Source organism: Eufriesea mexicana, unplaced genomic scaffold, assembly GCF_001483705.2.
Source record: "Eufriesea mexicana isolate 0111107269 unplaced genomic scaffold, ASM148370v2 scaffold2207, whole genome shotgun sequence".
Classification (NCBI taxonomy): domain Eukaryota; kingdom Metazoa; phylum Arthropoda; class Insecta; order Hymenoptera; family Apidae; genus Eufriesea; species Eufriesea mexicana.
In genome coordinates, this window is record NW_016910280.1 from 430,244 (window position 1) to 456,740 (window position 26,497).

General features: G+C 46.6%; 1 long non-coding RNA gene across 1 annotated transcript in view; it reads left to right on the forward strand.

Moving 5' to 3' along the window:
* Positions 1–3,123: 3,123 nt before the first annotated feature.
* LOC108549685 (uncharacterized) overlaps positions 3,124–26,497 on the forward strand; it is a 33,353-nt gene continuing 9,979 nt past the window's right edge. Inside the window, exons 1-2 of the long non-coding RNA XR_001890353.1 lie at positions 3,124–3,617; positions 13,606–13,735. This is a non-coding gene — a long non-coding RNA (uncharacterized LOC108549685). The remainder of the gene's footprint in view (positions 3,618–13,605; positions 13,736–26,497) is intronic.

Genomic DNA, 26,497 nt, shown 5'->3' on the forward strand with positions numbered 1-26,497 from the left:
CCCTGCAACATACCAGAAGTCGCTGCAGGTCAACAGGCATTGTCCCGCGGATGGCATTGGCTATCGTCAATGTCATGCCGGGGATTAGCCGGGGACCGGGCAGCGATGTTGCAGACCAACGGTCGTCTTAATTTACGACCTCCCTGGGCGGTCATCGCGACTTTCCCGCGTAAACCTTTCCCGTGAAAACTTAGCTTTTCCCGCGCGCGGGTTGGCGGTCTTTTTTCTACCCCTTCCGCGAACACTCGACCGTTTTAAAAGCTCCCAAGTCAGAGGACCACAGGACAGTTTGAAACCTTCTACGGCGCCGTGATTATGGTCCCGACGGCCGCGACGAGCGCCGACATACTTATTGCGACCCACTTCAGGTTTATAGTTGGTAATTAATAATAACATTCATAGTTGGTAATCATGTTGGAACCCGGATTTCTATATACAATACGGGTTCTAGCGACAAGGCTACGTTGGAAAAGTACAAGTCGGCGGAGAGGAAAAAAATGAAACTGAAACTGGACCGAAACTGACCTTTCGCAAATTTTATGGGTGCTTATATAATGTTTTTGGTGGGGTGAAGATGACCATTGGCCCTTAGTGGAAGTAGGAATGAGTCGATTGTTTTTGAACTCTGAAATTGGTCTGCGTTTATCAGCCAGGCTCTTCTAATGACTAAGGGCCAACGAATCGTTATTCATCCAACAATTATTGGAATTATGTATGTGAAAGCAGGAAACAATCTTGAGGTATCGCGATTGAATATATTTCGATTCACAGTTGAGCCGTTCACTGCACAAATTGATTAACTCCATAAAACGAAAAGTGGAGAAATGCAATGAGATAATGTATATTGTTTTTTAAAATTCCCTTTATAATTCAAATCGAAATAAATATCGCAGAATGCGTAAATACAAATGTAACTTTCATCTAACGGTGTATAAAATTTATAAGAAAAAATAGCCAAAAGGTAATCGTTAGTAATGTTACCATTTTTATGTTACTGGGAAGAGTTAATCGATTTGGCAAGTGAACAAAGTAAGAAATTTAAATTTGATTAAATTTTACTGAAATTTTGATAAGACGGCACTAAGAAATTCACCGTTGTCATTCTTGGCTTGCTAGTGCATTCGAGTTGCATTATTGCAACGATTTATATTAGAGTACGGAGTTAATCAAAGTGACCTCTGAAATAAATTATTTATTATTCAGTGGCCAAAATATTTATGTCGTTTAATGGTGTTAATCTTAATTATCAGGGAAGGTTATTATAAATATAAAAAGTTACGACTATACCAAGTGCTTTGACGCTTAAATTTAAAATTTTCCAAAAAGTGGAGTTGATCGATTTGTGCAGTGAACGACTCGATTAAATATATAAAAATTACAATAGATGTCGCAATTATATTATTGTTCCAACAATAATACCTTCAACAAATGTTATAAATGTAAATGCAAGTGGAAGAAAGTTTATTGCGACAATCCTTTTTCACAATCGTCTTTTCCATTATGTGATTCCTTTATTAGTAAAAATATACCAATTTTGTTTCTTTTAAAACGCGATAAAATTTCTAATTTCAACAAGGGTCTATTTTATTATCCGAAATTCTGTGCCGCAAAGAGTGAAGAAACATCTCTCAACGCTATAATTTCCTGCAGCATAGGGAATTGGAACTGAATTTTCTACAGCAGTGGCGAGCAACCCTTCCAAATGTTGACACTTGATTCGCCTGACGTGTGAAAACAGAGGTTCCTCGTCACTGTTCCGATCCATTGCAATTTCGATTTCGACATCGATCCTGGTTAGTTTGTCATGCACGGTAGTTTCGTCGTTGAATATCTGGTTATTCGTATAACGAAGCACCGGGGAACGTTATTATCGGTTTCTCGGAACGAACTACCCCTAGTCCTTCCTTTTCACCTGGCAAGTCGGGGCTCTCGAACGCGAAACTCTCAGCGTAACGACGTTTTCCAGGGTGAAAAGCGCGGATAAAAAGGAGACCACGAGGAGGGTGCAGCGGATCCCCCTTTGGCATAGTGGAGACGGGCGTTTAGCGTGGAATCGCTTCTAATCGCGCGTGGTGTTGTTGCAGGTGGTCAGATCTCTGGCCATTTGCATGAGATTTCGCGGTGTATCCTAGGGTATCACGAAAGGGACTTTTATTCGGTTGATAAATGCGGCTGGGTAGGTGTCGTTGGAGAGAACAGGGGTGGAAAAGTGGAAGTTAATTGGGTCTGCGTGGAGGATCCGAGAATACGTCGTTCCGAGGGTGTAGAGGGATTCGTGTTTGCGGATGATGCCAGGCAGAAGTATACTTGTGGTACGAATGAAAGATCGGGATACGGGAGAGGGAAGAATAAAAATATTTTAAATCTCAGGGGAATCACCGAGCCGAGTATTCCCAATAATTTTTATTTTTTCCATATTCTCAAAATTTAGTATTTCAATTTAACCCTTTGCACTCGACGACTTTTGGCTAGAGAAGAGTAGGAATTCAAAGATTCTTTACTAAAAAGCTGAGGATACTTTTTCGAGCAATAAATAAAGAATTGTAGAATTATTTGATTTCAATACCTCGCACACTGTTACACTGCATTAAATTTGATATATTAATTAATATCGATCTTCCAAATTTTATGAAATGGTGACTGAAGCTCACCTCTCGAGTGCAAGGGGTTAGCACATATGGAAAGAGAAGACACTAATTTCATTCACAGATACAATTCTCCCCATACCAACAACGCAGCTAACGTTATAACGATTACAAAATATTTTTAAAGTAATCAAATATTCGTTTCAATAAATCAGTGGAAATTGTACACTCGATTATAAATTATCCACGCGTTTGTGGATAATCCTCCACCAACTAATTATCCTGATTACTATTTGCCTAAATAGGTAAGAAGATTGCCATAGGATTCTCAACTCGAGTGACAACTTCAACACTAAAACGAAATAAAAAGAAAAATCCTTGTTTGATATAAAATTAATTTACAACGCGACAAATACACTACGCTCGTGTAAATAGAAAAATCTCGATTCACCGAACGGAATCTGCACGATCCATACCAAAATCCAATTCCCTAAACGCCCTACGATAAACCTCGATGTTTCTTTTTGCAGGAGGAGGCAGAAAAGAGGCGGCAGCGAAGCGGCGACCGGGAAGCTGCGAAATTCAAAGCGTCTGGGACCCAGCGTGTCTGCAAAGCGCATTCGCCGGATCCATCGGCAATTTTTCACGCGATTCGGATCCGCGAGGGAAGCCAGCAGCCCTGGCCGTGGAGTCGGAGGCGGACCGCGCGAGCCGGTGCTCACAAAGGCGCGTCCTCGCGAGGAAATTTATCGCGACGGGACGACGTTTCCCGTGAAAAGCGTCGAAGAAAGAGGACAGAGACGAGAAAGGGGACAGGGAGCGTCGGGGTGCACGGAGGACGCGGCAATCTCGTGAATAGACGCGCCTTCCAGAAGCGTCGCGAATCAATTCCCGGATTGACTCTGCACCAGGTTGCCGCGCCGATTTTTCAGCTTTCTCCAGCCGGAAAACTCGCACGTCTCGTATCAGCGGCATATCTGCACGGTTACTGAATGGGAAAATGGACGGACAGGAATGCAATATACGCGGCTGGTACGTAGTAGCATCGAGCCTCGACTCGCGATCGCTCGATGTCGGGTAATAAAGACGGTATCGATATTCCAGGAATTTCTTTCCGTTTTATATTTCTCTCTTTCCAACGCCGCGCGTGAACTAACTTCGACTTGACACGGTCACTGTCGGATCAATTCTAGGGGTCGAGCTAGAGCCTTGGTCCTGAGCCTTGGTCTCCGAGTATCCCTTTTTAACGCTAGGTTTACGGGCGCTATCCGTGTACCTATTTCTAAGGACATCTGTCAAATTGACAGGTAGAGGAAATCACGTGCCTTTATTTTAACGATTAGTTCAATTTAAAATCAATTATGTATTATATTAACACATTCGCGACTGCTGACGTGAATTCACGTCACTTTAAATTCTATTCCTGACTGCCGCTGACGCGAATTCACGTCAATAAAACAAATTTTATTATTTTTATCCTCGCTTTAACGATACAAGTTTGCGGCAACCAGTTCCAGAATTTCATTATTTTCGCCGGTACTCGGTATTAGAAACGGAAAAAATTTGCCGGCCACGAATGTGTTAACAGTCTTAACCCTTTGACTACAGCAGACTTTGAAACGCACCGGTCGTACCACACGGGTAGGAATTCATTTACAATGTCCGCCGAGAACATTTTTATCCTCGCTTTAACGATACAAGTTTGCGGCAACCAGTTTCAGAATTTCATTATTTTCGCCGGTACTCGGTATTAGAAACGGAAAAAATTTGCCGGCCGCGAATGTGTTAACAGTCTTAACCCTTTGACTACAGCAGACTTTGAAACGCACCCGTCGTACCACACGGGTAGGAATTCATTTACAATGTCCGCCGAGAACAGGTCAGGAAAGGAAACTGTGTTGAGCGCTTATATGCGCCTTCCGTGTCACGAAAGCAAAATTTCTGAGCGCGTATATGCGCGCACAGTAGCCAAGGGGTTAATATAAGTCAATTAAATCTGTTACTATCGTATAATTGGAGCAACCCTTCCCTTAAATTGACGGCTTCGATAAATCTAGGGTTAACAGCACGAAACTAGATTAATTGGAAAATTAATTTTATGGGACAATATGGCGATATAGATGCCGATAAATTTTCCATCGATTTTATATATACCCAAAATTATTTTACTCGTAGTCGTACGAATTTCAATCATAGGATATCACAGATCGATGAGACCACGCTGATCACGGATGACCCCCGGGGTGAGCCGATCGAACGCGTTTAGGGGACGTTTAAGATCGTATTTCGCGAGTTGGCGAGGGTGATGGAGGATCGGCGATCGGTCGGGAGCTGGTTTTTCGATGGACGATCGCTCGCCGGTCGTATTAACGTCGAGACGAAGGCCCGACACACGATTGGGCGCAACAAATGAACGCGACAAAGGGAATCGAACGGCAGAACGATCGGGGCAAATTGGTTTGACAACAATGTGATTTATTGCCGCGACCGGCCGTTACGAGGGATGATTGATATTGTATCCGCTTTTTGAGCGCGGATCGCAGTACGTACGATGATTAAAGCGATTGATGGGTTACGCGGCACGCGAATCAGCAAGAGGGGCGTCGAGTATTTTGCACGAAATTTGGTAAAAGGAATGTACAGTGGCTCGCGAAAGTATTCCAATGCTATACGTATTGCAAAAATTCGGATTTCGATGGAAGCATGTATAAATTGTTAATTAAAGTTTTCTTAATCGTAGATATCACTTAGCGTGTGTAAGATAGAGAAATTGACAGGGGTTGTTTTTGACATCCACTCTTCGATTCTGTCTTCGATAGTTTCCTATTTTATCCGAATAAATAATAGGAATTTTGTCTAAAAAAGTTAGAAACGACGTCGATAACGACGCTAAACTTCGTTTTCAAAGAACCGTGACGAATTAACTCGTCGCGCACGATGCAGGAACATTTTCCAACTCATCGTCCCCGGTTAGCGCGTTGAGCGCATTATTATCAATTACTGTCATGATTGCCACTCGGATAGGTCGCTCCATTTATTTCCACCTCGCGTTCGACTGAAAGTTCAGATATCGTTTGAAATCGTCGATGACGCGAAACGTAGCGAACTTTCCACCCTCGTTGCCCCTTCACGGGGGTGTGATTTAATATCCCTTGCTTATGCAACGTTCCTCTTCGCGTGGTTCGGCCAATGATCCGGCAGGAAGGGCGCGCCCATTAGCGGCGGCTTCGACGTCGTTAAAAAATAACGGAAAAAAGAAGAAAAAAAGGGGAGAAACGGGGAAAAAGGGGGAAAAATTGCGAGGTGTAGTTGGAAAGTGGCGTGACGTTTTTCCACGGGACAAATGGTCGGTCATGCGAGCTGTGTGCACGGAAACTTGTCGCGCCTCGCGCGAATCCAGAGGCGAAAAATCCCGTGAAAGGCTCTTTGATGGCGTCGCGAACGGGACAGAGCAAGAGGATCTCTCCTGTGGAATCAATTCGTAGATCGGCACTCGCTTTCATTTCTATCGTTCTCCGGCTTCACCCTGCTCCTGGCCGCTGCCAGGATCGTATTCCTCGGTTCGAGGCTCTTGCTCCTTTGAGCGAGGCTGAACGCTCGATCGAGCTGGTAAATCGTTTTCGTAAGCTGGCTCGATTAAGCTCCGAGCGTTCCGATTCAGCTGATGGAGCTTTAAATCCCTGTACGAGGATTTATCTCGAGGATTTGATTAATCGAGTGTTACGCAGCAGCTCGAATCGGTTCTTTTATTTGATCTCTCGTCGACGGTCAACTTTTCGTTCTTTATTTATCGCGAAAGATCTAGGTGTTGCTAGGGACCTAGATATCTGACAGAGAATTGAAAAATACAAGGTTGACGTATTTCTTGTCACCAGAATCGTCAATCTACAGAGATTAAACTGACATCTCTGGTGGCAGCGACTCTACGCCAATGAGGGTAACAATTAGCGATGGACGACGATGGAACGTTACTCAGGTGTATTTAAATCTAACGTAGACAGCCAGGATTTAAATATGTGCGTGTGTAGGATCATACTCGTGCACCCAGGGTAAACTCCGCCATCTCGAAGCTCCCGGGTTAGGAAAACAAGTGGTCCTCGACTCTCCTACTCTCCTATCGAGATGAACAGAAGCTCCTATGCATGTACTATGATCATAGTACCACAGAATCGTAGATTTGTTCCTAGAATCTTCGCGAAGCATCCAAATACCAACCACCTACCACTACTAGCCACCGCACGCACCCCTCCGCTCTGTCCGCAACACTTTCCAAGGACAGAGACCGCCTGTCGTTCACCCTCACCTAAACACGGCCCTGGGAACACGTAACCCAGCGAAGTACAACAGCGGTTTCGCACGTGGACTCGCAAAACGCAATCGCACCCCTGCGTGGTGGTTTACGGGGCTTCAGAGAGTTCAAGAGTGCACCCTTTGGCGTCGCGGAGGAAGAACTGCATTCATCCAGGGGGTGTGGCGGGAGGAGAGAGGGTATCGTGCTGCGTATCAGGAGGATCAAGCCTCCTTCCCCTCTCTCCTCTCGCTTCTCACCCTTTCGAAGGCCGGTTTCAACGTCGACCTCCCTCCTCCCACCATCCCTTCCTTTCTCCACCTCCCTCTTCTTCACTCTCTCTCTCCCTCTTTCTCTCTCTCTCTTTTTCTCTTTCTCCCTCTCAGACCCTTTTTGCTGTCAGGGACAGGACGTTGACCTGACCTGGTGAAACACATACGGAGGTCCTTACACGGACTCTGAACCGCGCGGAACGCGGTGCACGCTCGAGAGAATGCACGATGCAATCCCGAGGAGAGGGATTTTTACATGAAGTTCCGGGGGCGAGGGAGAGCGAAACGGGACGACACGGTGGTAATGGTTGGCTGGTAATGGTGGTGGTTGCTGGTGGTGTCGCGTTACGTCGGTGCTCCGGTGTCGTCGAAGCTGCTGAAACGCCGCGGCTGGAAACCAGGCAGCCGTGAGGAGAGGATCAGCGGACGAGGAGTCAAGATTCCCGTTGCCGCAGCCTCTCTCCTTTCTTCCCCCGTCATCTTGCTCCCTCTAACCCCGTAATCTCGCGGCCTCTTGCTCGCGCGATCGCGGCTTTTACGCCTTTCAAACAGCCGGTTTATTTGCACCGCGCCGGGTGCAGGCCGAGGCTATGCAAATTGTACGAGCTCCACTCTCTCTCTTTCTCTCTCTAACCGCGGCTTGGCCGAGCCTCGGCGTCCTTTGAACCTTATCGAGGCGACCGGACCCAGTCGAGATTCTGAATTATTCAGGGGTCGCCCCGTGGAACGATTCGTCTTCGGGGGTTGCAAGCCAGCGTGCTTCTTTCGACAGAGTGCTTTACACCAACGTCTCTCTCCCCGATTCTTGCGTTCTCGCACTCTTATCTCACAGATTTCTCGCGATGTAGGTTATTCCTTCTAATTTTCGTTTACCGATCTCTTCTTCATTCGCTTTGACACGATGAAAATTATTTTTCACGACCCTTCTTTGTATTCGACTGGGTCCAAACATCAACTGGACTCGTCTGCGTTCTACTATTTCTTGCGATTTTTATTGACCCCTTAATTCCACTTTGAAATAGGACGCCTCTCAATTCTTCGACGCTAGGATATCTGTTCGAGAAATTGATGACTATTAAACAGTCCTAGCTATAATGCCCCTCGATTCCGTAATTTCCACGAAGGGATTGGTCGATCGCGTTCGAAGTCTGCTCGATCCGCAACCGCTCCCTGCGATCTCGAGCCTCGACATCAATTATCCCGATGGCTCGCGGGCCGCGTTTTTGATCGGCGGATCAGTGGCGACCGATCGAGCCGGATGAAAGGGATGGAGTTGCAAGGGGCTGGAATTCCGCGTCGCTACGCGTTATCGGTTGAAATCGTATCGGTCGGAATGGAGAATTTCGCAACGCGTCAACGACGCTGCGTGCCACGCGCATTCGGGTGCATTGATCCGGTCAATGCAGGGCGGTGAATGCGTTAAGTGCAGTCTTATATGGGAAAAGCGGGCAAGGGTGCACCGTGTGGCCGGAATGGCGTGCACGCGGTGGAGAAAGGGGTTGCGCGGACCTGGCAAGCCGGAGAGAGACGGGAGGAATCTTCGGCTGAGGCCGAGAGGGAGGGAGAGAGAAAGTACACCGACTGCGAGCAGGAGAGAGATCAGAGACCACGGAGGGGGGCGGCGTACACCGTACTTTATGAATGCACCACCATTCACCCCGCTTATTACTTCCTATACAGGCTGATCCTCGTCACCGGTTCGGGGATACAGATGTTTTCTATGTGGTGACAGGGAAATTGTTTTTTTTCGGTCGAGGGTGTCGCGTGATGGAGGTTTAGGGTGCCGGGGTTTTATTTTTTGTCGGCTCGAAAGCACCGGATCGCGGGACGAGTCGTAAACAGATATTTTTCCTTGCCTCTTTGCGGCTGAAATCGAGGCAGTCGGTATTTCCTGCTTTCCTGATCCAATTACAAGTTTCTAGTTTCTATTTCTGCTCTAATTTATGGCGAGTGCAGAGAATTAGCTATCGTACCTTGACTGAAGGAACGATATTTAAAATTTCGCTGGACCTCGTACATTTTTTATTTAGTCCCACTTATAGTATGATTATGGAATTTCTTTTTAATTCTAACTAATTTCGTATTAATTCTATTATGGGGTTTTACACTTTTTGTCCTGGGTGTTTGTTAGGGTGCTTATTATTACGTGAACATTTTTCGTTTCATATATCTTTCACCTTCTTCAGGTGTTGTGTGAGTTGTTGAAAGTCTGTAATTCTTTTATAAAAATGTTTCATCATGATCCTTCATATTTCACTCTGACATGGTTAGTTGCGGTGTTTTTCCAATCCAATCCAGTACTGTCGTGTGCAATTTTCTATTTCCTGATCAATAGAGTTCAGCTGTAATTCTCTACATGTTCTCAACACAGACATACCGATTATGGAACTAATAATTGCATTAAGACTAAACGAACTATGCACCTCGTACCTAATATCGAAATTCTTCCCTTGAAGGAAGAAAAGAATACTTTTAACCCTCAGAACCTTCGACTGCCTCGAGAGGTCCTACCTCAAACATCCACGGTCTCTCCTCTTCTTTCCCACGAGAACTCAGACCTGTCCCACTCTCGAGAATCAGCCTGTACGCCTGCTCTTTACATCGGCAAGTATGGCCCACGACCACAGACTCGCGCGCGTCGTAATAAGGACGGAAATACGTCGTCACCACGCGTGTATCGATAAACATTCCACGTATGGAAATAACACACGTGCAACCCCTTTGACGCGTTGCGGTCGCGAACCCGTAAACACGTTCTTACTTCCTGATCCCGGTGCGTCCGCCTTGCGGCTCCGCGCAGCACCGTTTCGCTCTTCATCAATGGCTACCCTCCTCGAGTGTTTTCGTTATTCGAAATCGCTGGCTGGAAGACGCAGAGGTTGTTAGCCCCTTGAGTAGCCGGCCACTCTTTACCTGTGCTTCGTTTCGTTATTGTACACCTAGTGCCCGCTTCCGACGTTACTGTTGTGTAGTACCCCGGGACCAGGTGCTTGACCCGCAAGCGGGACTCGAGGTTTCAGACGTTCGGGAATTAGCCTGTGTACTAATCGAACTAACGCAACGTCAAACGTGATTCTATCTCGCACACCCCGGGTCGCAGGTGCTTCGATCTTGGACGGTACTCGATTTTTCTCACCGACCTCTTTCATCCCTCGCTCCCAGCGACGGTATTCCCAGGCTGTCGGAGAAGGTGGAAATTTCGCCAGTTCTCTATGAAGTCGAGTGTCGGATGAAGGATCGAAACGTATGAAATATTCCAGGCAGCCCCGGAATTTCACGTCGCACGAAGCTACCACGGCTCGCGTGCGAAATCGTTGCTCCGGTATTTCTTCGCTCGTCTAATCGTCTGACAGAACGATGAATATTTCAAGCGATCATCCCCCAGACCCGACGAGACGTTGATCGCGCTCGATAAATAACCAAACGTTCCCGTCCAGGGTCAACCAACTTTGCGCGCCCCCGAAAGCACAGCCGTCCGATGCCTGTCGCATCGCGCACCCTTAAATCAGGTAACCACGGTTCGGGGGAAAAAATTACTTTAACCCCGAACAAACGTTTGCGAGCTTGCATTCGCGCGAATTCAATCATCTGGCCCGGTCGCTGCAAATCCGCGCGACCGGCGCGCAATTCCACCCCCGCGATGGCCGCCGCGATTCCATCGATCCGTCGATCCAGCGTCCGCGCGAACCCGCGAAATTCGAGGCCGGATTTTATCGACAGCTCACGGGGGTGGGAGGATCGCGGGATCGCCCATGGCGTAGGATTAACAACCGGATAATGAAGTCAGTGTTTCATGCCCTGTGAAATTGCGCTCGGTCCGCTCGCCATTCGATTCTCGCTTTGATTGCGCCATGGGCGAAAGCGCAATGCCCATAAACCGGCGCGGCGTTGAGCGCCATCGCGAGAGTGGCCTTCCACGTGAAAACCACCGCCGGCCTGTCGTCGTCGCCGGCCCCTCTCTTTCGCCGTTACGCCGGATTTTCCGAAATTTCCCTGCCCATCACGGGCCAGCTACGCGCGGCCGGAACGGCGCCAGCCGCCATTCCGCTTTACGGAATTCGGTATCACGCCGGGGTGCTCGGTGTGTTTTTTCAAAAATTCCCGCTCAACCCATTACCGCCCGCGGACTCCGCGCCGGGGGTGGCTCTGTTTTCCTGCGCCACCATCCACCGAGCTTCCCATTCTCCTCTCCCGCCATTTCCCTGCTGCCATTCCCCTTTCTATCTCCGTGGCATATTTTTCTCCGTATTTTTTATTTTTCTTCGAATTTTCCCCCGCTTTCATTTTGCAAGCGTTCGTTCGGTATTTAATACACGGGATACGGGATAAATCAGGAAGGGTGATCGGCCAGGATAACGGGAGTCTGTTGCGTAATTCTTCGCGACTAAACGTCACGCGTTCGCAGTTTTCACGGGCTTTTGTCGCCCCGGACAAAGTTTACCGAATTTTCCGAACGGCGCCAAATCCTCTTGCCGCGGATGTAAAATCGCGCGCCTCGTAAGCGCGAAGCCGACACATCCGTTAATTCAATACCCCGTTGGCCATCGATCAGCGCGCGCCGTTTGCCAATTAAAATAAGACCCGGTCGATTTTCATGTAAATTCGAGAAATCCATAATGCCGGCCGGTTTTACCCGGGCCGTTCGATAAATCGCGGCGTCGCAATCACCGTGGCTTTCAGGCCAACCCCTCGGCCAAGGGGTGTCCGTTGTCCATGGAGATGACGATGATGATGACGACGACGATGATTATCGTCATTGTGGCCCCGAGCTCGATATCTCGCTGCGACCGCGATCGTATAGCTCGATTTTCGGCCCCCCTCCCCCGCGCCCCCGCTCCTCCGCCCTCGTGGCCGAGCTGTATTTTCTGTCTTTTCATTACGGCGTAATGAAGCTGCCCGGGAGAAACGCAATTACCTGTATAAACCGACGTTTTCATTACGCGTTATTTGTCAGACGCTCGGCCACGCGATCGTTATTGCGGGATGCATCGGCGTTAGGCGAGCAACGATTTCGATACCCGCCTAATGGCAGCCCGCGATGGGGCGGGATCCGCGTGGAAATAACGAGAGGAAAGGTACTCGTTGGTCATCTATCGCGGGACAAACCCCTTTTCATCGGGTGAGTCACGGCGGACTCGATGATCTCTGCGGGGGTCGTTCGAAGCGGATGACCGTGTTCGAGAAGTTAGGTGTTCTTTGCGAATGATTGTCCATGCTGTGAAATTCGATCGCTTAATCGCTTAAATTTAACCCTTTTGCACTCGGCGACTTTTTCGTTACGGAAAAATAGCAATTCGAAGACTTTTTGGCATAAAGTCGACGATATCTTTAAAATGGTAAATGAGAAATCGTATGCAAATTAAGATACAGAATTGTTTTTTCTTCGACATTCCACACATCGTTAGGTAATTTTAAATTTGATATATCAATTAACGTCGATCTTTGGAATCTGATTAAATGGTGACTGAGAGTCACCTCTCGAATGCAAAGGGTTAATATGCTTAACACTAGATTTACGGAACCCGTGAATTTGATAGAAGGGTTGCTCCGATTATACGATGGTAACAGATTTAGTTAATTGTATTAACTAAATTATTATTATTGTTGCTGCTTCTTCTCCATTCCCGGGGTTTTCCAGCAGCTGGGCGGGACTTTGCCAGGTCCAGCTTGGCTTTTAACTTGTATTGTTGAGGAAATTTCTGGTGATGTTGCATGTATGTAGTATCGTTGCTTTCTGTATTCCATGGTGGATGTGTGTTGGTATCTTCAATTGCGTTTGGTGTTTTCTGAGTGTGTATGGTGTTATTCCTGTTGCTGATATTATTATTGGTATTGTATGTACTTCCTGTTGTTTCCATGCTCTTTTAATTTCTTGGGCCAGTGGTGTGTATTTTTCTATTTTCTCTTTGTATTTTTGTTCTACATTTGTATCATTGGGTATTGCAACGTCGATTAGGTATCTTTTCTTTTCTTTCTTTTTTATGAGTGTGATGTCTAGTCTGTTATGGTTTATTGTTTTATCAGTCTGTATTGTGTCCCAGTATATTTTGTATTCTTCGTTTTCGATCAAATTATTATTATTACTATTATGGTTATTATTATAGTTAATTATTATTATATTAAGACTGTTAATATAATATATAATTATCTTTGAATTAAAATAATCGTTGAAAACAAAAATCACGTGGTTTCCTTTACCTGTCAATTTGACAGGTGTCCTTAGAAATAGGTATACAGGTAGCGTCCGTGAACCTAGCCTTAAAAACGTGAAATGGGTAAGAAAACTCAATTTTTTCGTTTTATTTCACGAAAAGCTTATTGCCTTTATTTCCCGGTCCAATTCGAGAAGGGAAAGAAGGTTCTGGAACTTTAGGGTCTAGAACGAATATTTCTAAAATTTAGAAATATTATATTTCGCGCTGTGCGGCACATACCATAACACTCGCGTTTCTTCTAACAGTCTCGCGCGTGCCTTCGTCGCCTATACCAGGGAATATAAACAAAGACGACGACGGTCGGGAAGACGCCATGCTTCGACGAGTCAGTCGACACCGGAACGCTGAGCTCGACGTACACAACACGAGGTTCAGGTATTGTTCAGTTTCTTAATAGTGGATAATATATAAGAATATAGCGAATATTTAGTTAACGATATCAGTGGATCGCATAGATAGTTATAGATATCGTTCTCTCAACGTATTTTATTCCACTACACCTTCATTTCTTCGCTCGTTTATCCTGCATTACGTAAAATACGCTGGCTACATTTCATTCATTACGTATATACTCGTTTTTCATAATAACTTAAAGTCGCTCGCGTAAACATTCCTCGCATACTCATCATAGTCATCCTTTCATACGAACATCGCGTACTTTTGCATCGAGATATATTGAAGTCTATGTTACCCATTACCACACATTCTCGGTATCACAGTGAATAAAATATCACAGTGAATTCCAACGTGAACCACGTAGGATTGTACGGAACAAGAAATTCCGCGTTCAACGTAATTAACTTATGATACACGCGTAATCGATCTTTCAATGTCTGTCAGTATTTAATATTTTTAACCCTTTGTACTCGAGAGGTGAGTTTCAGTCACCATTACATCAAATTTGGAAGATCGATATTAATTAACGTATCAAATTTGATGTAATGTAACAGTGTGCGAGGTATCGAAATTAAATAATTCTACAATTCTGTTATTATACAATTCTTTATTTAGTGTTCAAGAAAGTATCGTCAGTTTTTTAGTAGAGAATCTTTGAATTTCTCCTCTTTTCTAGCCAAAAATTAATCGTTCAATGGGGCACCTTTTAGTTCAAAGTATATTTTAATTAGCGGTTATATCCAAATTGCACTAACTGTCAATTTTCATTCAAGATTATTTAATGTAGTTTAAGTAGTTCAAGCGCTCTGGTCACTAATGACCACCGTCGAAAAATCAAAAAATCGTCGAGTGCAAAGGGTTAATATTTTATCTCGTTTCACCGGTCGTTTAACCACGATAGATTCAGTGTTAATCACCATAGGTATTTCCCGCGTTGAAATTAGTAATATTCGAGTAAAAGTAATCTGGAACGGATGTATTTAGTAATCCAGGAAGAATTATATAAACGTAGGTAACGAAATAAATTAGTCACCGGAAAGAACTGATTTGAACGAAAATAAAGGGAGACTTCCATAAATATTTCCGAAAAGCGAGTTCCAAATTGCCCTCTGGAAACGTGGAAATACAGCCCTGGAAATATAACCGTCACTCGACCCATCGAAATTAAAGCTTCCGCTCGAAAATCCCAGATTTATGCCCATCTGGGCTCGATGATCTCGGCTAGCACAACCGATGATTCCCGCTTCGGGCACTATCTCTACCCTTTCTCTCTCTCTCTCTCTCTCTCTCTCTCTCCGGCTTTCGGACGCGTTCCAGCCAATATGGGATGATGAACTACGTGGATTGAAAGCGATCACGGGTGTTAACAGCGTTATAACATCCACGGTGATATTGCAGCGGCTACGGTTACGGTGTCCATGGTGTTTTGCGTGGCAGGAGGTCGCGTTACAGAACCCCCGTGTAACCGAGTCGATGGAAAATCGAACCGTCCGCGGCTCGAGTCCGGGGTCGTTGTCGAAATTCACTTATGCGTCGCTTTCGCGACCACGGCTTCTCCCAATTTCCAGCCCCGCTTTTCACCTACCCCCCCCCCTCGCCACCTGTTTTCCCCGTGTTTCCTTCGATCGGCGTCGCTCGTTTCATCCCCCTACGGGACGCGTGCGACTTGATCTACGGGCTTGTTTACCGGCACGGCGATATAAATCTGGGCCCGGTCGCGAAATTCCCGAGCTGCTGCTTTGGCCACGTTGCGTGAAATTGCCAAGACAACCGTGCTCTTGCGCGAATTCTTTTCCTCCTTTTCGGTAATTAATCCGGAACCACTCCGGGTACGTAAATATCCCGGCTATTGGGCTCGTGCCACATCGATCATAGGGATTTCGTGTTTGTCGCAATACACACACACGCGCAGGTGTAAAGAGTATTATCTGAAGTCTGTTTTATTGGTTTCACGTTGTATATGACAGCTCTAAGGACACCTTTGAAATTAAAATCCACTGCTACATTTACTCCTCGCGAAATTAGCAGGACTGTAGGGGGTCCTCTTCCACTGTGTTGAAGTCACAGGTATCATCGGTTGCGGCGTAGCTTGAAGGGACGGTAGGAAAAGGAAGGGATGCTTTTCATCCCGGGCCTACTAGTGGACTCATCAGTAAAGCTACCCTAGCAGGCCCTATATTAGATCAGAATACTATTAGAAGGTCAGAAAGTTATATATATGCAGGAATGTTGCGTAGACAACAGAGTAAGCAGTGATGTAAATATACAAAATGATTTATTTTAAACTATAAACCTAGTTTTTAGTTTTCTAAGCGCTAATAACTCTCGGCTGCTTCTCACTCGCTATCTCTCAAAAATTCTACGACTGACTCTTCCACGTCCTTGCACTCTGTCTTCTTTCACACTCAAGCTCTCTTTCTCAATCCTAGGTGGGTCACGTATCCTAAACACTCAGACGCATTCCTAGGCTTTCACTCTTCACTTGCATTCGGCTCTCATAAACATCCCTTACATTCGATCCTCTTGCACGTGGTCACTTTCGTTCTGAGCCCAAACACTCTTGACATTCTTTCAGAGCCGTGCCTACTCCTTTCCTACATATATAAGAATTGGAGGTTTTCCAAGGACTTGTGAGAAAATCCTCGAAAATCGGAATCCATCTAGTGGCGAGAGTGAGAATGATGGTTGCTACAGGACCAACTCGATCGAAATTTGCTGCACCCCTGGCGATAGGACATAGGCAAACATCGTCAGCTTGACGGGGTAGGAACCCGAAGCAGCCATTGCTCCCGCTCGGAGGAGCAGCTAAGAACGCCTTGCGCGGCTTTATGAAGAATTAAGCGGAATTCCGGGCCGGCCCTGGGAAAACCGCGCGCTCGTAAACCGCGAATAATTTATGATCGGGCTCTATCCGAGCTGGCTCGCGGGACGTAATTTTTCCGCGATGTCTGATGGCCATCCGGGCAGTTTAAAATCCACGGACTCGGATCATGGGATCCCGTACGACGATATCGAAAGAGGAGCATAATATGAAGCGGCAGGTTCCTGCAGCTAAACGATTTCCAAGTGGCTTCCGAGACTAGTTCTGTTTTATGACAGCTTTAGCTTTCGGGCATTCCGAATCTCGGCGTCCCTGAATCTCTAATGGCGCCGAGTACGATCCACCTTCTGCGCGAGTGCACACTAATGTTCGCGGCGTTTGAACGATTGCTCGAATTCCACGTGTTACAGGCTTTATTTCCGTTTATCCCTTTGCGTCGCAATGACGTGTCTAACTCGTCGCGAATTCTTCGTGCCAAATTTCGAGATCACAAGGTATACTAATCGCGCGATTATAGTTATATTTCACGCGTTTCAACGTTTATAGAATTCTTAGAATTCCTCAAATAAAAATTTATAAAGATTCAATCTTTATAACTTTCTCATCGTCCATGGAATAGGTATATAGTGCGTATTTAAAATTAAATATTTCTTCGGTATATCATTTTTCGTAATTAAAGCGCAGTGCAAGGGGTTGATTGAATGCATGGTTGATTACTGGCTTATCTTGGCTTCGAAGCGTTATAATTTCGTCAAATCAACGCTGTTTTTGATGAAATTTTACTCGGTTATTTATTCACGTGTCTGGTATTTCTTAGGGGTGCGATATTTCGTGAAACGTTCTCTCGTTTCGCTCGAGCTCTCCTCTTTCACGCCTTGGAAACACTTCGCTCGCCAATCCCAAACGCTCTTCACGTTCTCTCAAAACCGTTCCTATTTCGTTACATTTCCACAGCAGGTTCAATAGACAGATAGTACTACAACTAATGGTAGCAAGAAAAGAGTCCATTGTGCATAAAAATTCAAGCAGGAACGAAATCTACGTGACCCATTCGTAAAGTGTCTTCGATATTTTAACTGTAAATTTCCAAAATTGGTAGTGAAATTTTAACAATCGATCTACATATACAATCTTTGAATACGTAAATCGTTAATATGTATATCAATAAAATAAAGTCACTTCTGAAAATTCCCCGTTTAAACCGAAAATAAGAAAGCAAGAACGTAAATCTACGTGACCCATCCGTAAAGTGTCTTCGATATTCTGATAATAAATTTCCAAAATTGATATTGAAATTTTAACAATACAATCTTTGAATACGTAAATCGTATATCAATAAAATATCAAAGACACTTTTGAAAAATCCCCGTTTGAGCTCGAAATAAAATAAAATAAATAGAAATTGGATGAAAAATACCCCTTCTATTCTGACAATTTTACAGTGACTTAACCGATCATTCTTCGTCATCGTGGACAATCGTTCGGCGCGTTTCCATCGAACGAAATCGCCGCGCAGGGGTTGCGTTGCACCCCCTTTGATCGTTCCTCCGGGTGGCGCGCGCGCGCGTGTACGTACGAGCAATAATGCAGCGATACAGTCAGTGTTTAGTAGTCGTATTATCGTGATCCGTGTTTGACCACGGTTCGCAGCCGCGGCTGTTTGCGCGATACACATCCGCGTAGATTGCTACCGGTCGGATCACGGTATCGAGCCAGATGTATCGTTAAGATATCGAGCGCGATATCAAGCGTCGAATATGTCCGCCGCGCGTGTACGTACCTGGCAACGATCCTGGCCGAAACGTTTCGCAGAGGGAAACGGCATCGATCGCGGCTACCAAAAAGGCGAGGTCGATTTTCATGCTTCCGAACACTGCGAGACAATCTCGATGCAGGCGTCCAACTATTCCAACCTTCTTTTCCAAAGTCTTTCCTCAGGTGATTAACGGCCACGGTCATTTCATCGCTCGAGCGTGTTCTCGTGATTGGAAGGACGTTCCACATTTTCTCTGACAAATTTGTTATCCGGTTGCGATGCTTTCCCGCATTTAAAAACGCGCCACTGGACACTCGACCCTGTCTTCTAGCCTAATTCGAAGACCCGATCGCTTCGATACTAGCGTAGAAATTGCGGAGGAACATAGGACGACCTAATTCGAAAGGGGTAAAAATCATCGTTTCCTATCTTGGTATAGGGGATGGAAAAATTCTCGAAACGCGACTGGAGTCGCGACCGAAGGCCCGATCGCTTTGATACCAGCATAGAAATCGTGGAGGAACATAGGACGACTTAATTCGAAAGGGGTAAAAATCATCGTTTCTTATCTTGGTATAGGGGATGGAAAAATTCTCGAAACGCGACTGGAGTCGCTACCGAAGACCCGATCGCTTCGATACTAGCGTAGAAATTGCGGAGGAACATAGGACGACCTAATTCGAAAGGGGTAAAAATCATCGTTTCCTACTTCGGTATAGGGGATGGAAAAATTCTCGAAACGCTTCTGGAGTCGCTACCGAAGGCCCGATCGCTTCGATACTAGCGTAGAAATCGTGGAGGAACATAGGACGACCTAATTCGAAAGGGGTAAAAATCATCGTTTTCTACCTCGGTATAGGGGATGGAAAAATTCTCGAAACGCGTCTGGAGTCGCGACCGATGTCCCGATCGTTACGATACTAGCGTAGAAATCGTGGAGGAACATAGGACGACTTAATTCGAAAGGGGTAAAAATCATCGTTTCCTACTTCGGTATAGGGGATGGAAAAATTCTCGAAACGCGTCTGGAGTCGCGACCGATGTCCCGATCGTTTCGATACTGGCGTAGGAATCGTGGAGGAACATAGGACGAGGGAATATTATTTCGCGTTCGCAGAGGTGGCCACGTATAAATTGTCCGGCGAGAATGGGGAAATTTTTACGTAGCTCGATCGTTGGGGGTGCGAGAGGGCGTACGAAAGTGGTCTCGCCCGCGCAAAAAAAGCCGTTCACGCTCCTACGTGGACCGGGCTACGTGTACACGCGTGCATGCACGGCCGAGATACGAGGCCTCTTTACGAGCAATATCTAATGGATTGCATCGGCCGAGCGCAAACGTTAAATTTGACGTTCACGATTATTGCGGCCCCCGGGGGTGGCCGGCACGAATACGCGCCGCGACAGAGGCTAGGAACACGGGGGTGAGACGGCGCTGCACGTTAATTTTATAATCCCGACGAAAAAGTTACGACCCTCGAGTCGACCGAGTACGGATCTCTTCTCCTCGCCGCCCACCCCCGAGCTTTTATACCCTTTCCGTCCTCCGCACCCCTTTTCCGGCTTTTCCTCCATTCCGCGCCACGGTCCCCGCTTTGTCACGTTCTATCGCTGAATCTCGTGCCACCGCGGACGCTCTTGTATACGGCCAATACTTCTTCGCAGCGTTTTCCCATCTTTTGTCCCTTTTTTCTCGTTACCCAATGTTCCGCGGTGATTGGGTTTCGCGCAGGGGTGGGTCCACGGGCGCTCCAGAGACCTCGCGTACTTCGTTACGCGACCAATTCGCACTTTCGTCCATGGAATCGCGCTTCTTTCAAAGTTTCCCATCGTGTTTTCCTTTTTGACGAGCGGATTCGTCAGGGGGGACAGTGGGGAACGTGCAGAGTGTCCCGTTTACGTCGAACGTGAAAATAATTCCCGTCACTATTGGTCGCGTAAAAGGGGGTTCAAGGGGAGTTTCGAAGCGTTGGAATTCTCAGCTGACGATAGCTAGGAAGAAATTTTATCAATCGTATTCGAGGATGTTTAAGATAAATATTCTTTCCATTGAATCCACGTGTCAGACGCCATGATATATGTAACAAGGAGAGTGCAAGTCCTTCGGGTCATTGATTTAGTCGAAACTTTGCAAGTTGGTAGATTTAGTCATATAAAATATATATTTTCTTGAACTTAATGACTAAATCTACAAACCTGCAAATTTTCAACTAAATCTATGATGGCTCGAAGGTCTTGCATTCTCCCTGTAAGTCGACGAACAGGAATTATCGCGACAGCCGGTCTATTCGAGCAATTGCCATGCTCTTTGCCCATCAGAGAGTCGGCCACGGTTCTACCGACTTCTTGGCGAGTTTGGTAACCGTGACGCAAGTCGAAAGGGTTGCTTCGGTTGCAATATTCATAAGTAAGCGGCTTGGTTCTCGCGCTCGCCGTGAAATTTAACGGAATTACGCGTTAACGGTCGATGCTTAAGAAAGTTGCCTTTGACGTGACCCGGGGATGCTTTTCACGGCGCGAGGGGTGTGTCTGCTGGCAGCCGCGGCTCTTTAGCCGAGCGCTAGGTTTATTCCGCGACGTCGGAGCAAAGAGGAAATTCTCTCGCGAGCTATTCTTTCGTTTTATTGTTTATTCAGAAACTCGTTAGAATTTCATGGGGCCGGCCGTTTACGGCGCGCAACGCGGCCGCGAAACGATGCCGGTTTACAGGCCCGGCAGAGGGTGTAAGCCGCTTTTTTCTCCTTCAGGGGCACAAAGAGCCCGCGTTGCCGAAGCTGCTCGCTTTTTGACCGTCCTCGTCGCGCTCAGCCTCCGCGGCGAATAATTAACGCGGTATCAAAAGGGATTATGAAAATTCCGTGGACCGTGCTGGAACGTTCAGCCGGAGTTTAAGTCTCGCGTCGAATGAAAGGAGAAAATCTTCCTGTGTACCTCCGATTCCTTCAACCCTCTCCGTTCAAGCACGGCTCGTTTCGCCCCTGCGACTGCTTTTCGAATCGTTTAACGAAATAACGCGTTCCCCGTTGCAACCAAACCATTCATTTTTCGTACATCGATCTTCATCTCGCCGATTTTATCCTTCCGATTCTACATATCACGGCTGAGATTATCCTCCGATTGATTTCTCGGCGGTTTTGCTTGACCTCCGCTCCACCGCGCCAGCCTTTAAAGGGTATGGAGTAACCGCCTAGCAACCGGCGAAAAGCCACCCTCGCAGCGACTTCTCTCGCCACCTCTGGCAGGGAAAAAGCACCGAAATTGTATCCCGCGACACGCGAATCGCGACAAGCCGGTCTGTCAAAGAGGAGCGAATTATTCTCAGGCAAAATTTCTGCCTCCCCTGCGGCTGCGAGAGGCTTCCTCTCGCGCGATCCCGGTAGCTACGAAACGCTTCGAAAGCAGATCCTTGCCTCGACGTCGCAGTAATGAGTGCATCATCCCCATTATGCAGGCCGGGGCCGAGGACGGGAAGGATGCTCCTTCCACGAACCGATGCGAGTTCATAATCACGGGGACAAAGCGCGCGCGACGCAGCCGCGCTCCGGAAATGACGATCCTCGAGGAGCTTCCTTCCATCGTCCTTCTGCCTTCAGCCGGTGTCCTCGGGAGGACGCACAATGCGGCCGTAATACGAATCGGCAGGAAACCGATGACGGCGTTGTTGCGTCCTCCGCCAGCCGGGCACAAAAGCGCAGCATCTAGGTAATAACTTGGGGTAATCATCGAACGGGACGCGCGCACCAGCCCACGGTCGCCCGACCGTCTGGAAGGATGCGTGCCTGTTGTTCCTGCCACGGGAATATGTGGCCTGGTAATCACTCCTGTTCGTCTGAAATAATTCGTTTCCTTCTGCCAGGGGAGGCAGACCCAGCCGATGAATGCGGGAATCGCCGCTCCTGGCTGGGGAGATGCCTTCTGATTTTCGTGTTTGCTCCATGCTCTCGCGTTCTAAGCATTTCCGCGTTCGCGGGGGTGCCTCACGGTGCTGTATCCACGGTTGATTATTTTTCACAGGGTCGGATTAATTCGGGGGGTCTGTTTCGAATTACCTTTGACGCTGGATTTCCGTGTTTTCGGGGGCGGGAGGGGTTGTTAGACGAGGGGATGGTGATTAATCCGTGCTGGTGTGATTAATTTTCACTCGAATTGAATTTTCAACTGAATTTCCATAGGAATTTTATTGGCTTGTCATCTTTCTTCAGTTCTTACTCGCTTCGCGATTGTCAGGTTCGTCGAACATCGTCTATAAATATTCATACCGTTGGGGTCAATGACGTAAAATAGACTGAAAGCCGACGAGTGTCTGAGAGCCTCCGCGTTTTGTCATCTGTTTATACTTCGTTCCTTTTTCCTAGCTAGTCCCATTCGCAATGGGACTCGTCGAGGCTTACGTGACTGGTCCAACGATCGAGACTAAACAGCGAGACCATAACATTCTATACCTTCTTTTTCGATTATCTACGTTCCTACTGTTCAATAAATCATTGGTGGAGGTTTGAAACTATGGTTGTATCGTATATATTGTAATTCGTTATATCGAAAGCTGGTGAATCGCACAATTCGGTCTTTTTCTCTTGCGATTTAGCACCCCTGTTCTTCTACCACTCTCACCCTCTTCTTCGCCATAAATCCATCCCCGTGTTTCCCCATCTTGTCTCATTATACTCGACTGCGATCGAAAATGAAACCGGATAAGAACGCGCATATATTATAAAAATTGCTGTTAATAGGAAGAAGTGGAGGGAAGGGAGGAACAGGGGGATGAAAATGGGCGGTCACTTTGCAGGAATTATCGCTTGCTCTGGCAGTAAATGCTCTTACGCGGAGGCAGAAGAACACGGTTGGCGGATAGTCTGGGCGCCGATTTCGCGACGACGAGCGCACCGAAGCGCACACTCGAGCGAGCATTAACGCGGGAACGCGAGCGCGAAGCAGGGGGAAGCGCGAGCGCGCGCGACGAAACTCGCGAGTGGAGAATCCTCTCTTGTCTTGGTGGCGTCGCGGCGTCATTACGCCGCGTCCTCACCCCGTCGCCGAAGGACGACGCCGTGGTTTTAATTACGCGGATGAAAGTGCGCGCGATCACGCGCGTCCTTCCTCCGCTCGCTCGCTCGCACGCCTTTTAAATGGAGCAACGCGTGACACACATGTGCTCGAGATGTTTCTTCACGGCGTGGAAAAAACAGCTTGGAGATCGAGACGTAAATAGTCAAGCTTATCGAAGGCTATCTTGCAGGGGAATTAAGTCGTGTATTTTTTGCTAATTCGGAATTCCTTTCTAGAGTAATGTGCTTTTTAGATCTCTTATCGAGGGACCAATATCTTTTCTAAACTCTGCGTCGTGGGATTATGTATTTCCGGGTAGAGTAATGTTTCCTTTTAATTCGTTAGTATTGGTAAAGGAATATTTTTTTTTTTTTTTTTTGGAAATACGTTATCGTGGAATTCCGAATATTATAATTGAGTAGTGTTTCTTTTAAATCCGCGAGTATTGGTAAATTAATATTATGGAGGGGAAATTCGTTGTCGTGGAGTTCTAAATTTTATAATTGAGTAGTGTTCCTTTTAAATCCGTGGATATTGGTAAACCAATATTTTTTTTCTTCGAAAAGTGAATTTAATTATTTTAACCTGCGATAAGCTCATACAGAACTTATCAACTAAAACCCTAACAAATTATTCTTCCTTTTACATAGAGAAAATTTTCATAGATACCTCGATCTCCTAGAACAAAGAATCGAGATTCTTACTCACCGTTACTACACGATGTCCAAACTTTAAAACTTAACCAAACCCCGCGAAATTAGCCCCAATCTTATTAAACTTCGTTTCATATCCCTCCTCCACGATATCGCGCTCGCGCTAACTAAAATCTCCGATAGCACTCGCTTAATTACTCCGCGCATTTGAAATTTCCCTAACGCGAGTACTCGTATATTCGAAATGATTTCATAGTCCGCGTCGAATAAAACCCGATGAAATTAGAATAAAACGCGGCTCCGTGATTCAAAACTACTTAATTCCAGTCGGGAATGGACCGAATATTAATTAACAGAACCGACGAATTCGTGCAACCCCGGCTCCCCCGACCCTGTCGCCCCGTCCACGCTCGACTCGACGGTCCAAAGAGAAACACGTGACTTTTTCCCAACGATATTTATTCCGACCGATCAACCTATTACCGCGACTTGGGTCGTAAAACCGCTAGCGGGTTATTGCCTGCGGAACTGCCGCGAGCTTCTCGGCCGAGCAAAAACCAGCCTGCCCGCGATTAACCTATTAACCCGGTGCGTGCTTCTGACGCGATTCTTCCAACTTCCCTTCGTCGAGCAATAACACCGTTCCTCTTTACCATCTCGGTAACCACCTCGTCGGAACCATAAGAACAACTTCCCGCGAGACTTCCAATTTCCACCCCTAAAAATAAAGAAGAACCCCGCGCTTTCTTCCGACCCACTTCTCTTCTCCGTCCCTCGAGCACCACCCTTCCTCCTCCAACCCCGCGTGGACCCACCTAACCTCCCCCATAGCGCCGAGGTCCTCGTCGCTGGCCGAGGAAGCGTCGGGACGCGCGACTCGCCGGAGTTTCGCGCCAAGTTTCCCGATCCCTCGTCTTTAAAGATAGGACGTTGCCCCGGGTACTCGCGAAAGGGGTTTGGTACCACTGGCATAGATGCATAAACGAGCAGCAGGCACGCACACACGCCGACGCGGCGAGCCACGGGCCGCCGACACATGCACACGTGCGTGTGCACCAACGAGACGAGCGTACCTACATTACATGCAAATAAATATGCCATGCGATGGGCCGAGGGGCGCGGGGCCAGCGGCATCCGACAGGGTGCAACAATAGGCCCTCACCGGTTGCCATGGCAACACCATCAATCCCTTAGCAACAGCTTGAGATCTTAAAGCCGAGGATTCGCTGCGACTCGCGCGGATCATTTAATGACGACCGGGGTCGTTGCAACCGTGGGGTTACGCCGTAAGCGGGTCCCCGGTTCCTCGCGTTTTTCGGCCATCTGGGCTGATTTTCAGGAACCAGTTGGGTCGCCGAAGGCTTCGAGGGGGTGGGATCTAGGGTGAAATTGGTAAAAATTGGTGGACTTTCTCGGATTGATTTAGCCAGAAATAGAATTGTACCTGGTTATTTTTACTGTAGTATCTCTAGGTGTCAGGAATAAGTATTTCATAAGTTATTTAACAGTCGACATGTTGGAATGTTAAAGACATAAATCGAGATATCTTACATATAACGTCGATGCTAAAATGTTTTTGATTATCACATACTAATGTATGATTGTGCACGTGTCGGTCGCCAGCCAAATTCCTTTGTTCAAACGAGTCAGTCTCTAAGCAATCGCTGTACAGCACACACCGAACGAGTTAGAAATTATTAAATCATTGCCTTTCTATAATTAGTGTTCCTTCCTTTTTAACTCCACTGCCATACCAAATTCTATCACGACACATAGTGGTTCACGACGGATTCTAGACAGAATACATAATACAATTATAATCATCCCTGTATGACTTAATGGGCGTCCCAAAATTCACCCAAGAGTAATTCCGATAGAAAACAGGTTTTTAATTAAAAATTGTAAATTCTTTATTAATTCATAAAGTATACAACCGCAGTTAGTATCTTCTTCTTTCGTTGATAACACTTTACTCCACAAGTGACGCAAAATTTAAATCTTGCGTGAATTTTGAGACATAATTCAGGGGTCATAGTACGAAGAACCGAAAGGAATTTTCCTCGATTAATTTCCCATAGCCATTTCTGTCATCCCGTCGACTCACTGGCGACCAAATTTCCCTCCGATTTTACATTTCTGATTAGAAATCGGTCTCGTCTCTAGCTGACGAAATTTCGCGATCCATCCGCGAACGGGTTCTTTATCTGCTCGAATCTAGAGTCTGCCATCGAGAGCTCTGTATAAACCGAGACGCAGGCTTTAATCACGCCAGGCCGCGTTATCAAATTTCCATGCTTCCGTTCCCGACGATTCACCGTTCGTTCTTTTTCCCGGTTATCGCGTCGAGACGTGACGAAATACGTTTCCCACTGCTTTCCAGCCTGCTCGTACGTGACGAAGATAACGATTCGTTCCGAACTCGAAAAACAAAGAGAAGAAAAAAGACGGGAAAAAATTCGAGAAGCACA